The sequence below is a fragment of the Ictidomys tridecemlineatus genome, chromosome 10 (genome assembly GCF_052094955.1).
Source record: "Ictidomys tridecemlineatus isolate mIctTri1 chromosome 10, mIctTri1.hap1, whole genome shotgun sequence".
NCBI lineage: Eukaryota > Metazoa > Chordata > Mammalia > Rodentia > Sciuridae > Ictidomys > Ictidomys tridecemlineatus.
In genome coordinates, this window is record NC_135486.1 from 47,877,256 (window position 1) to 47,889,433 (window position 12,178).

Genomic DNA, 12,178 nt, shown 5'->3' on the forward strand with positions numbered 1-12,178 from the left:
GAAATGGCAAATTGCTCTGGAGAGCTTTAAAGTTTTATCCAATTTAGACCTACTTACTTACATTCTAATATAAACTTAGAGACCTTGATCTTCTCTCTTGCCAGAGAGGATTGGTTTACACTGAAAAGGAGCAAAGGTCTCTATTTCTCTATCTGTCTGTCTGTCTCCTTCCCTCTCTGCAGGGAAGTTGGGACACAGGTGTCAGTCATCATATATAAGCTTCAAGTGTCATAATATTGGCTTGTTTTTCTATGAAGAAACCCCCATGCATTAGGCTCTCATTGGGTCCTCCCACAAGGAATTGGGGTGAGGGGAGGTAATCCTGCCAAGATGATATGGGGAAATAATCTGTTTCTGACCCAGAGATGTTATGTTCCTATCAGAATAAATATATAGGTAAATGTAGAGAGATTTTTTTAAAAATCACTGCTAACTCTTCTCCTGATCATAAACGTAACGAATGCTCATATTTTAAATCTTAAAAAAATGGAAAAAGTATGAAAAGGAAACATTGTGAACGTTTTGATATGTTTCTGAGAGAGATACATATATATTGAAAAGATAAGAAGATGTGAGGGAAAAAGAAAAAAAATTAAATTTTCATTATTATTTATTTAGCATGATGTGAGAATTTTCTCTGTTGTAATCTTCTTGAAAACATGGCATTAAATAATTCACTGAATCTTTTGGTTTATTTAAACATTCACTTGTCACTGGACATTGAAGTCATTTTGAGTTTGGTTTATTATAAATTATGTTTTTTAAACATAATCTCTCAAGTATATCTCTGATTAAATCATATCCTTTTTTGGGAGGGGTATTGGGGATTGAACCCAGGGAAGCTTAACCACTAAGCCACATCTCCAGCCCTTTGCATTTTTTTGTTTTGTTTTGTTTTAAGACAAGGTCTCACTAAGTTGCATAAGACTTTAAAAAAAACTTAAGTTTTTGAGGCTGGCCTTGAACCTGAAATCTTCCTGCATCAGATTCCTGAGTTGCTGGGATTATAAGTGTCACCATGCTGGCTAAATTATATTTTTAAAATACAATCACAGAGAAAGATCAAAATTCTGGGTCAAATGGCATGAATTTTTTAAGAAGTCTGAAACTTCCAAAATACTTGACAGAACTGGGAAGAAAATTCTCTTGTTTTTAGAAGATTCTGCCTCTTATTTTATAACCAATGGATGAAACTAGCATGACGAGAACATACAGAGAAGGAAGAACCGGTTTTCCCTGGCAGTCAGTAGTCTGCAGGACCCTGATGCTATAGTTCTCTCATAGTCTCTCAATCTGTACACTTGGTACTCCAAGAAGAAAAGAGAGCTGTCTTTGCTGGTGTGCTTTTTATTTCTTCCTTTTTATTTTTGTTGTTATTTTGTTTTCAAGTGCAGGATATAACCAAAATCAAAAGTTAAAGGTCATAGTTGTCCATATACCTTATAATTATTCAGAATTAAAGTCTTATTGGAAATGCTGTTTAAAAATGAGTTACTTTGGGGCTCGGATTGTGGCTCAACAGTAGAGCATTCACCTAGCACGTGTAAGGCCCTGGGTTTGATCCTCAGCACCACATAAAAATAAATAAAATAAAGGTATTTGTGTCCAAATACAACTAAAAAGTAAATATAAAAATAAAATGAGTTTTTTTTTAAACATTTATAATTTGTAGACACTCTTGCACAAGAGGAGCGGTTGGGGTTGTGCATTCAGTTACTGGGTCAAAGTGCCAATTGACCAACTGTCCCTGTGGTTTTTTTTTTTTTTTTTCTATGTTCACCGAATATCCTCTAGCCAGCTCTTCTCATTAACTTGTAAATCTAATATTGCAGCAGAAGAAAGAGATCAGAAGAGGAAGCTCAAAGACATTTTCTAGATCAATCACCAGAGAAATGGGTTAATTTAACTTCATCTCTAGTTCAACTTCAGAAAAATAGTTACATATCCCCTCCTAAGCCCTAACTCTCATCTGCCACAGATAAATGGTAGGCCTATGGAAACATGACTGGCAGAACAAAAGCTCTGTCCCTGACTTTTCCTATTTATTGGTACATTTGTGTGCTAAAAACTATGCTAGAATATGGTAAACAGTGATTGACAGTAATCATGTGAGACTAACACCCAGGTCATCCTGCCCCAGAAGACAGAAAGTAGAGTCATCTGTTCCTGAAATAGCCCCCAAGAAGATCATCCACATCAACAGATCATTACATTGGCAAACATATGAAAAGTACATGGTCATTCAGAGAATGTGATCTTTTTTTATTTCAAAAAAAAGAAAGAAAGAAAGAGAGAGAGAGAGAGAGAGAAAGAAAGAAAGAAAATACTTGGAGAATGGGAGATACAAAAATCACTACAAATGAATTTGGGTTCCCTCCTTGCTAGAGTTGCTATGATTCTTGCCATTTCCCAGGCACTGCATGAAATGCTGCTAATTTAGATCTTTGGAGTCTTTATATTGCTGTTCTTCAAATGCAAGACATCACTTCTTATCATTTTTTTAAGTCAACTAGGGCCCAAGGTTTCCCCAATTTGCCGCAAAACAGTATGAGAGTGGGACATACATATATATCTGTATCTCCAGCATGTAGCATTAGTGTCTTGGATATGACAGGTGTTCAATTAATGTTAACCTGAATAAAATGTTAAGCTGACCAAAATGTGGGTGACTTGTGGAGCTAAAACTTATGAGCCCCAGATGTGGGCTGCCACTTTCTCCAGATGATTTCCTCTACTATTTATAACAACTCTAAGAAATAACATCTCATCTCCTAGCTTACCTATGGGGAAATAGAGGATCAGAGAGGTACTACAATCAATTAAGCTTGTTAGCAGTGGAGTTGGGGTTTGACATGGATGCTTTGGACTCCCAACATCACTTGCCCCCTATTGTAAGAAGATCTGAGCAGAAAATACAGATTATCATCCCACAAGCTTCCATATTCTTCCAGATCCTTCCTTCTTTTTTAAATTATTTATTGGGATGCTAATACCTGGTTAATACAAGGTCAGTGAAAGTATTTTCGTAAATGCCATTCATCATCTGAAGTGGGAGATATTTGGAGAAAGAATAAAATGTGTGTAGATATAGGCAAAGTTGTACTAGTAATGATGATTAGAAATATTGGTGACAAACACAATAGAAAAAAATGTGGTTGTGACGGTGGAATGTGATGATCATTACTATCCAAAGTACAGGTATGAAGGCACAAATTGGTGTGAATTTACTATGTATACAACCAGAGAATCAAAATATTGTGCTCTATATGTGTAATAAGAATTGTAATGCATTCTGCTGTCATATATAAATTTTTAAAATTTACATAAAAAAATAAAAATAAATGTGGTTGGAATGTCTAAAAATAACACTAATAACAGGCATATCCATAAATTGTTCCACACTTAGCCTAATTCCTGTGCATTGCAATGATTTTTTAGGTAAATGTTAAAAGTGAGTTTTGATGAACTTAGTGGGTTTATACTCATGTCAGAGTAAGCCTAGCCCAGGGTTACCCAGTCTATGGGTGAGTCACCCAGGTGCTTGCCACAAGAAGGCACAGAGCAAGAGGCTTGTTCACAAGCACAAGTTAAGCCCCGCTCCCAGTGGCTCTTGAAGCTAAGGCAGGAGGATTGAGAGTTCAAAGCCAGCCTCAGCCATGGCGAGGTGCTTAGCAACTCAGTGAGACCCTGTCTCTAAATAAAATACAAAATAGGGCTGGGGATGTGGCTCTATGATCAAGTGCCCCTGAGTTCAATCCCCAGTACAAAGAAAAAAAAAAAAAAAAAACCCAACAGGTTAATTCATGTCATAAAAAGGGATCCTTAAGGACAACCTTCTCCTCACTCTTTCCTTTTCTTTCCCACTCTACAATTTAATATTTAAAAAAAAAAGAAAAGAAAAAGAAAACTCAAAACATGGACCCACAGCAATATCACGAATAGAATTACCCTTTAATTTGAAGGAACAATCTTTCCTCGCTGGCGCCATCTCTACTAATTGAATTTAGTGGCTTCGCTTTAAAAATCCAACCTATTTCTCAAGATTTCAGAAGTATGTTTTCAACTATCTAGTAGCCTTTTAAAAAAACTAATCTTTGTAGTAGACATAAATCCTCAAATAAAAGGAGACAATAATCAAAGGAAAATCTTATTTGGGGAATTAATGTACCATATCAGAGTCTCAGAGGGAAGAAATGTGTATTGAATTACTTGTTCTTGGATAAAGAGTCTGTTGAAATGCCCTGTCATAAAGAATTGTGTTTGTAAACTTCCATAGTATGTTGCTTCACCAATATTTGTAACTAAACAGTAGACACTGGTCAGGCAGCAAACCACGGAATTTCACTATAACAAGGGTGCCATGTTAAGCAATAAACATGGGAGTTACTGGTAACGCCGTTGGAAATAAAATCAGTGTCAGTCAGTCAAGGATCTGGAAGACTGTAACTTAGTTTAGCAAAGAATTGGAAGCAATGATAATTCATCATTGCTTTCTTGCACCTTCCTCTCTTCTCTCCTTCCATAAGAAGTTACTAATGTTCAACATGGTCTCAACGACATAGCGAGTGCTTTGTAGAGAGAAGGTGGTACATAGCAAACAATCAGAGCCAACTGTGGACAAACACCAGAAAACCTCCACTTTATGGATGAGAACTGAGATGCATGAGTACAGTCATCAGGAATGGTCAGCCTGTAGTGAAATTAGAGAGACAAGAAGTAATAGACACAGTTAGTAGAGAAGAGTGAGAAGGTCCTGCAATGAAACAAAGAGTAATCTTGAACATAATTATAGTCAACTATCGTGCTCTCAGTTTAAAGGATACCATCAGGGATGTCCATAGTTATAAAAATAATAGGAGCATCCTTCATATCCAACAATATATAATATTTTAGTGAGAAGAATATGTTTTTCAGAATAGTGCAATTATTACAAATAATTAGTAAAACTAACTGAAACTCAAGCTTCACACCATATAATAGGGGCCTATAAACTGTGTGAGGAAATAAATAAAGATATTTATCCCAGAAATAAGGAGTAATTTTTAAATTTTTTTTTTATTTTAAAATCATGTTTAAAAAGCATAAATTACATTTGTAATTAAATCTTTGGAGAAGCAAAATCTGCTCAGGCGGAAAGATTCCTTTACAACATGCTTCTCTTAAAAGATCTCAAATACAGCCTCTGTAGGCTTCCCTCTCCGTCTGAGAAATTTGATAGTTATTCATAATAACTTTACTGGATGACTATCAGAGTAAATTGATATAAGCAAAGCAGCCCAAGGTAATATCTTATTGACTGAAGGGTCTGAGATCTCACTTCTGGGCACAGGTAGGATTATATGGTCAATTATGCTTCAGCCTCTGCCTCATGATACACAGTAACTTGAACCAAATCCTCAGAGTCTATAATTGAATCATTAGAATAATGGATATAATGTATCTAATTTTTCTTCAGTCTGTGCACTCTAAAATTAGGATTTAACTAACAGTAATGATTACCAACAAAACTTACTTAAAGATACCTGAAAAATACCTAAATGATTACCTAAAGATAATCATTTGTACAATTCCCCCAGGGAACTAAATAGACATTGGTAGGATGGTGGATCTATTTCTCAAATGTCATATTTTACATGTTTTGGGATTAAAAACAATAATATTGAACCATTTTCTAAAATAAGAGTCTTGCAGGGCACAGTGGCACACACCCACAATCCCAGCAACTCAGAAAGCTGAGACAGGAGGAGCACAAGTTCAAAGCCAGCCTCAGCAAGGACCTAAGCAACTCAGGGAGAGCCTGTATTTAAATTTAAAATAGGGGGTTGGGGTGGGGCTGGAGCTGGGGATGTGGCTCAGTGGTTAAGCACCCTTGCATTCACTCCCAGTACTAAAAAAAAAAAAGTCTTAAAGGTGCAAGTAACAAAAACCACTCTGGAAATTAACTGATTTTAAACAGCCCAGATGGCATAAATCCCTGCTCCCTAGCCAGTAACTGTGACCTGAAGTAGAAATAGGAATAGAGGTGCAGAGTTACAAGTTCCAAACAGCTACTGTGTTCATCGTGATGTTATCATGTCATTTGGGGGAGGAGACAGTCCTCAGAAAACTGTGGGTTGTCAGGTGAAAAGTTGGCTAAACAAGATCAGCTAGCATGGCACCACAATGACTTTAAAGTATGAATTTACCATCTGTACATTACAACGCCCACCTCCATCCCAGTGTAAACAGGTCTTGTTAAAGCTGCATTGCGTCAGGAAGTCACTTATCTGGTTTGCCTTCTCTAAACACTGTAATCTCAACCATCGCTGTCACTGGAATCCACTTGGATCAATTATCTATCCACATCAATACCCTAAAAGTGCTCTTTATATTTAGGGTTTTATAAAAGCAACTCTAGAAGGATATGTAGAAAATAACTAAAAACACACTATGTTATGAAAATAGTGGTTAATAGCAAAAATTGATTGGGGGAATCTTTAGAGACCACCCAATAGTAGACTTCAATTCCCACACAAGCCATCCCACACAGATATACAATCTAGGTAAAGGCTCTGTTCTTACTATGTAAACACAGCTTCAAATTAAGTTCCTCAGCTACCCTCCTCCATTTCAGATTGCCAACACTAAATTCCTCTTCTATCTACATTCTGGAGCCATCTCTGTGTTCTACAGAGGTAACAATACTGGTAACTTCAGGATTGTTGTATTTGACCAATACTCTTATAAATACCAATTTAGTATTCATTTCCAATTGCATCTTATTGAAGAATAAGAGAACCTCTTTAGTCAATTCAATCAGGAAATCCTGTTCTCGTCTAGATATTATAGGACTGAGGTCTTAAGCCTTTCCTGGGTGTTTCTGCTGGAATTTCCCTGTGCAAATACACCTTCCAGAACATTTGCATACCTGTATCTGGTATCTTCATACCGAGGCTCCGGATTCAAAGTTAATTTTGAGTAAGTACATAAGGAGGATCCCCGTGGAAGGTGTGGTGAGAGAGTGAGGTTTGCTTCAGTAAACTCCAGCAGGGCATGGACCACCAGGTCTTTGTTTTCAGAGAATGCCTTTTGTCTCTTCCTGTTTGGATAATACTGTAGCACGCTCTCTCTCTGCTCCCATGATAGAAAATATGCTATGATTGCTGGTTGCTTTTTGAAGTTCTGTTGTCAGCAAAGATGTTTGGTCACATGTCCCATATAGGAAAAAGAAACTTTCAAATTGGGAAAACCTGGGTCTCCTATTTTACAAAATCAAGAAAACCTGGAAACCTCCTTTTTATTTCTACTATCCACCTGCTTTGGACCACAGCAGCCTGGTAGTTTACCCTGTAGCAATTTCATGCCCATTCACATGGATCTACACTTAGATTTCCTACTGTGCATTTCTCTTACTAAGCTGGGAGAACACACCAGCAATAAAGGAACAGGTAAATGTCAATCAATTACAGTATTTGGTGACAAGACAGGGCACTGGATCCATCTGTCTATTCCCTTTCTGACTTGCCCATTTTCCCACTGTCTGTATCTAGTCAGAACAAGCATCTACAGTTAAATCTACACAAACATCAAACAGTTAAATCAAAAAGGAAAGATTCAGTGGGGCTGTTTTCCTCTGGAATGCCCAAACAGCTTTTGACATCTCTCTCCCAGAATGTTTCAAGGTCTTTTGGCAAAGGGAGGTTTGTATTCAAAACTCTGGCATGGCAGTTTCCTAATCTGGGATCCCAACAGTTGTCTGTAGCATTCTGCCTCATTTCCTGTTGGGAACAGCTGTGAAATGCTGTTTATTTAATCTCTGTTCCAACTCTGCGGCCCACTTCCCAGCCCAACTCTAGGAAATCACTAGCATTTCAAAGTTAGATACAATGAAGCCTCCTCGTGTATAGAAAAAGCTAGGCTTCCTTGCAAGGACAGTATACTTTTGCTTGTGTTGTCCTCTGTTATTAAGGAGTTGCTGAAGGTGACTATGGACCTCGGTGATAAGATAATTAACTACCCTTCGGCTTTCTTGGTAAGAAAGTTTTAGCATCGCCTCTTAGGTGGGGTACATCCTTATGGGGAGAGAAGGTTACTAGGAGCCTCTGAAGGTTAAAACCAAATCATCTTGGCTGCCTTTTCCCTTTTTCTTTTCAGAGTAAGAGCACCTGAGAAATGTAAAACAAACCCAGGATCTAATTTAATGCAAGTATGACTCAACCAAATATCCCTCCAGGGACACAGGAGACTTCATACATTTTGGGGAGGGGGGGATGCCTTTGTGATGGCTTTATTAACTCCACCTTTTGTCAAGAGTCCATTTAAGAGCGGTGGGATCTTATTGCCTCAAGGAACCTGGTTTAGGCCCTTTCCAAGTCATCCCTGTTCTGTGCGGAATCCACAAAGCAGCTCTGGCTTGAATTAATGACTCATCTCTGAGATAGGGCTGCCGTCCTTGAACTACACTTTGGTCCCATTGGGTATATGCTGTGTGTGCTTTTCACACTTGCCTTTTATGAGAACGTGATGGCAGAGGGAGAGAGAAGCAAAGAAGGGACAAGGTTAAATCAAGAAGCTTAAAAGGAGTGGTTCAAATTCATCATATTAAGTGTCACTAGGTACATTCCAGTCACTTCCATAGTCCTAGGGCATTGCCTGGAACATGGAGGCCACTAAGTCAACATTTGTTGGATAAATAAATGAGAGTCTCAAACAATCGATAATAAGAAAGGTTAGTTTAGTTTTGTTTAACATTCAATAGTGAGAAATCAAGGACAGAAAAATAAACTATGATATAGAAATCTCACATTCAGAGAGAGAGAGGAGAGACAGAGAGAGAGAGAGAGAGAGAGAGAGAGAGAGAGAGAGAGAGAGAGAGAGAGAGAAGTCTTTAATGTTTAAATGTCATTCATCATTCCAAAGACAGAGTGAGAGCAAGATGGAAATGCTGCTTTGGGGAATTCAACATTCTTTCAGCATATACTTACCTGAATGACCTGCTAATTCAAAAACTACTAATTTAGAGAAAAATGCCAAACCATCTCCCCTTTCATTCCCACAACACAAATAATCCATTTGAATCTCCTGCTGTTTTTCCTCTCCTGGATGGCGTAACTTCCACAAAGTAGGTTGAGTAAATATTCAGCTTACTAGGTCAGGGGGCAAGGTTCAAGACTCTGACCTCCCTCCCTGCTCTATCCGCTGCTATGGTTTGCGTATGGTTTGAATACATCTGGCAAAAGTTCCTGAGCTAGAAGCTTAGTGTCCAGCATGGCGGGGCTGACGTGGTGGGACCTTTAACAAAGAGAATCCAGTGGAATGTGATTAGGTAGGTCATGGGGACTCCACCCTCTCGAATAGATCCGTGCTGTCTGTTCTGAGTGGGTCGGGTCTCCAGTGACTGGATTAGTTCCCAGGAGAATGGGTTGTTACAAAAGTGCAAGCCTGGACCCTCCCTGATCTCTTGCTCCTTATTCCTCCATGTGACACCTCACACACGCACTCCCACTATTTGATGCTATCCATCATGAGGCCCCCACAGGAAGCCAAGGACAGAGCCATGTCTTGGACCTCCAAAATGATAAGCTAAAATCACCCTTTTTTTTTTTCTTTGTAAAGTTACACAGCCTCCAAACAGACTGAGATACTGTGCCACTCCAAAACTTCAGGTTACCCAAAAAGAGCCAGGAAAATGCTTGTTGATTGCATGATGAATGAAGGTTTCCAGGGTAGCTGGGAAGCCAGCTACTTCCTCCCAGACCCCAGCACAAATGCTAATGCAACAGCTGATAAGAGCCAGCAACAGGTGATGTGAGGATTGAAGCAAGACTAGATCATGAAACTTCACATTAGCATCACCAACAAATAGCCATCCTTCTTTTCTACCCACCACACAGCTCTATTGCGGCAACTGGGCTTCCCTGAAGATTGCTCAGAGGAGTTTTGGGGGTGGCCCTGTGCTTTGATCTTTGTTATGTGAAAGGATACCTGTTAGTAGTTTCCCTTGGGTGAGTGGCCATTCCTTCTCACAGAACATAGTCCTCCACTCAAAGAGTCATGTATTCTCGTCTTCCTCATCCCATCTCACAAAGCCCCTAAAAACCTCTGGTATAGTTCACATGGTAGGTGGTGACATGTTTTAAGTTGTTGAATAATTTCAGTTTGGTTCATTCCAGAGAAATTTTATCTTCTTTATGCCATATTAATATCTAGAGATGACCCAGTGACCAGAGATAGCAGTGATATCCTTTCTAGACATCCTTCTTTATTTACCATGGAGGCACATGATCAGTGGCTGTAATAGGCCATATCCTATTTCATGCATTTTTTTCCATAGGGGTATTTTCATCCCCCTTCCCATATATGTTTAACTAATCTACATGCAAAAACATACAGACATATTATAGCCATTATTCAATTTTTTTTTGTTTTGCAGAACGTAGTAATTCTCTTTCTTTATAGTAATATTTTTAAAAAGTACCTAATGTCCAATTCATAAACCATTAATACCATTGTTACATCCCTTAGGGTATTTCTAAAAGGATCTTAGTGGATATTGTGAATCTTCTCTAGGATAAATGATTAGGCAGCCTTCATGTCACCCCGAATACTTGGAGGCTTTAGCATCTGCTATGATGACCATACCTCTTTTAATAAATTTCAAAATTTACTATCAGTTTTGTAAAGGGAGCTTCTTGTAATTGTGTCCAAATATATCTCTTAGTCCTTAGAATTATGTTGCTGTCTACAAGTGGCCTGAGGAAATTAAGGGTCTCTGAGACCCTTTAAGGGAGTCCACTAGGTATAATCTATTTTCCTAATAACACCAGGACATTATTTTGCTTTCTACTACTATGTGGACATTTGCACCAATGGTGCAAAATCAGTGGTTGATAAAACTGCTAGTGGTTTAGTGCATCAAACTGTTTCAGTAGTTATTATTTTATTCACTGCCATACATTCCCAGTTAAAAGTACCCATTTCACCTAAGAATTTCCTTAATCAACCAGTGGAAACTCTTAATAGTATTAAATCTCACCCTCGGAGTGCATATTTTTATAAGTTATGTGACAAGATTGAAAACACTGTGGTTGTTTCAAGAAAAGCCCTTGGAGATAGTCTGAGTTGAAAGTTGAACTAGGAGAATCATATGATGCAACATTATTTTTACATGAAAGTATCATTAATAGACAAATTATGATTACTCTGGCTTTGGTATTGGTTAGGCATTTGTTAAAAAATGAAAAAAAAAGCCTGTTACTAAATGAATGCATCTGAGAATAATTGTGCCAATGGTAGAAAATTGAGTTTTCAAGTAAAAATTCGAATTTTAGAAAAATTTTTATCATGAAACTTGCTTTTTGCCATGACAATTCGCTTAACAAATTCTCAACATTTAAAAATTTTGCTGATGAGATCAATGGTGATGTTAACAAATATACTTCTGAAACGTTGTATGATGAAATACATCAACATTTGGTAGGTAGAATTTTGACCCCTTGTCATTTGGTTCCTGGTGTCATGCCATAGTTTTGTTACATTCCATGCCGAAAGGGAGCCTGAAGATATAATTAAATTTACTAGTCAGTTGGTTTTTAAGACACAAATATCTTGGATTATCTGGGTGGGTCCAAATTGCAGGAGTCTCTATAAGAAGAGAGAGGAAACAGGACCAAAAGTCTGAGAGAGGTGAAGCATGAGCAGTACTCAGCCTGCCTTAGCTGGCTTAAAGACAGAGGAGGTCAAGGGGAAGGAAATTAATTCTGTCAAACTCCTGCAGGAACTTTGAGGTAGATTCCTTTCCAGAGCCTCTAATAAGTACTGAACCAGGGTTGACACATTCGCTGCGGCCCAGGAGATCTAACCAGGAAACCCAACTGCGTCATGCTATGTCTGAACATCTGACCCATGGAAACTGGGAGAAACAGGTGTTGCTTAAAGCCACAAGCTTGTGGAAACTTATTGCGAACACACTTCATGAATCAATATTTTCCAAATGACCAATGCTAGATGTTACAAAACTATTCATGAGCAATCTGTTCAAACGAAAGCTAGACCAAAGGATTTCAATGTTGCCAAGTATGAAAGTTCCATTATACCGTTTCAGAATCTGCTGGGCAGCTAACCTTTAAGAAATCATCACTTATATAGTTTGAATATAGTGTTAGAGCAGAATGTCCACATTTTCCACGAAAGGCTATTA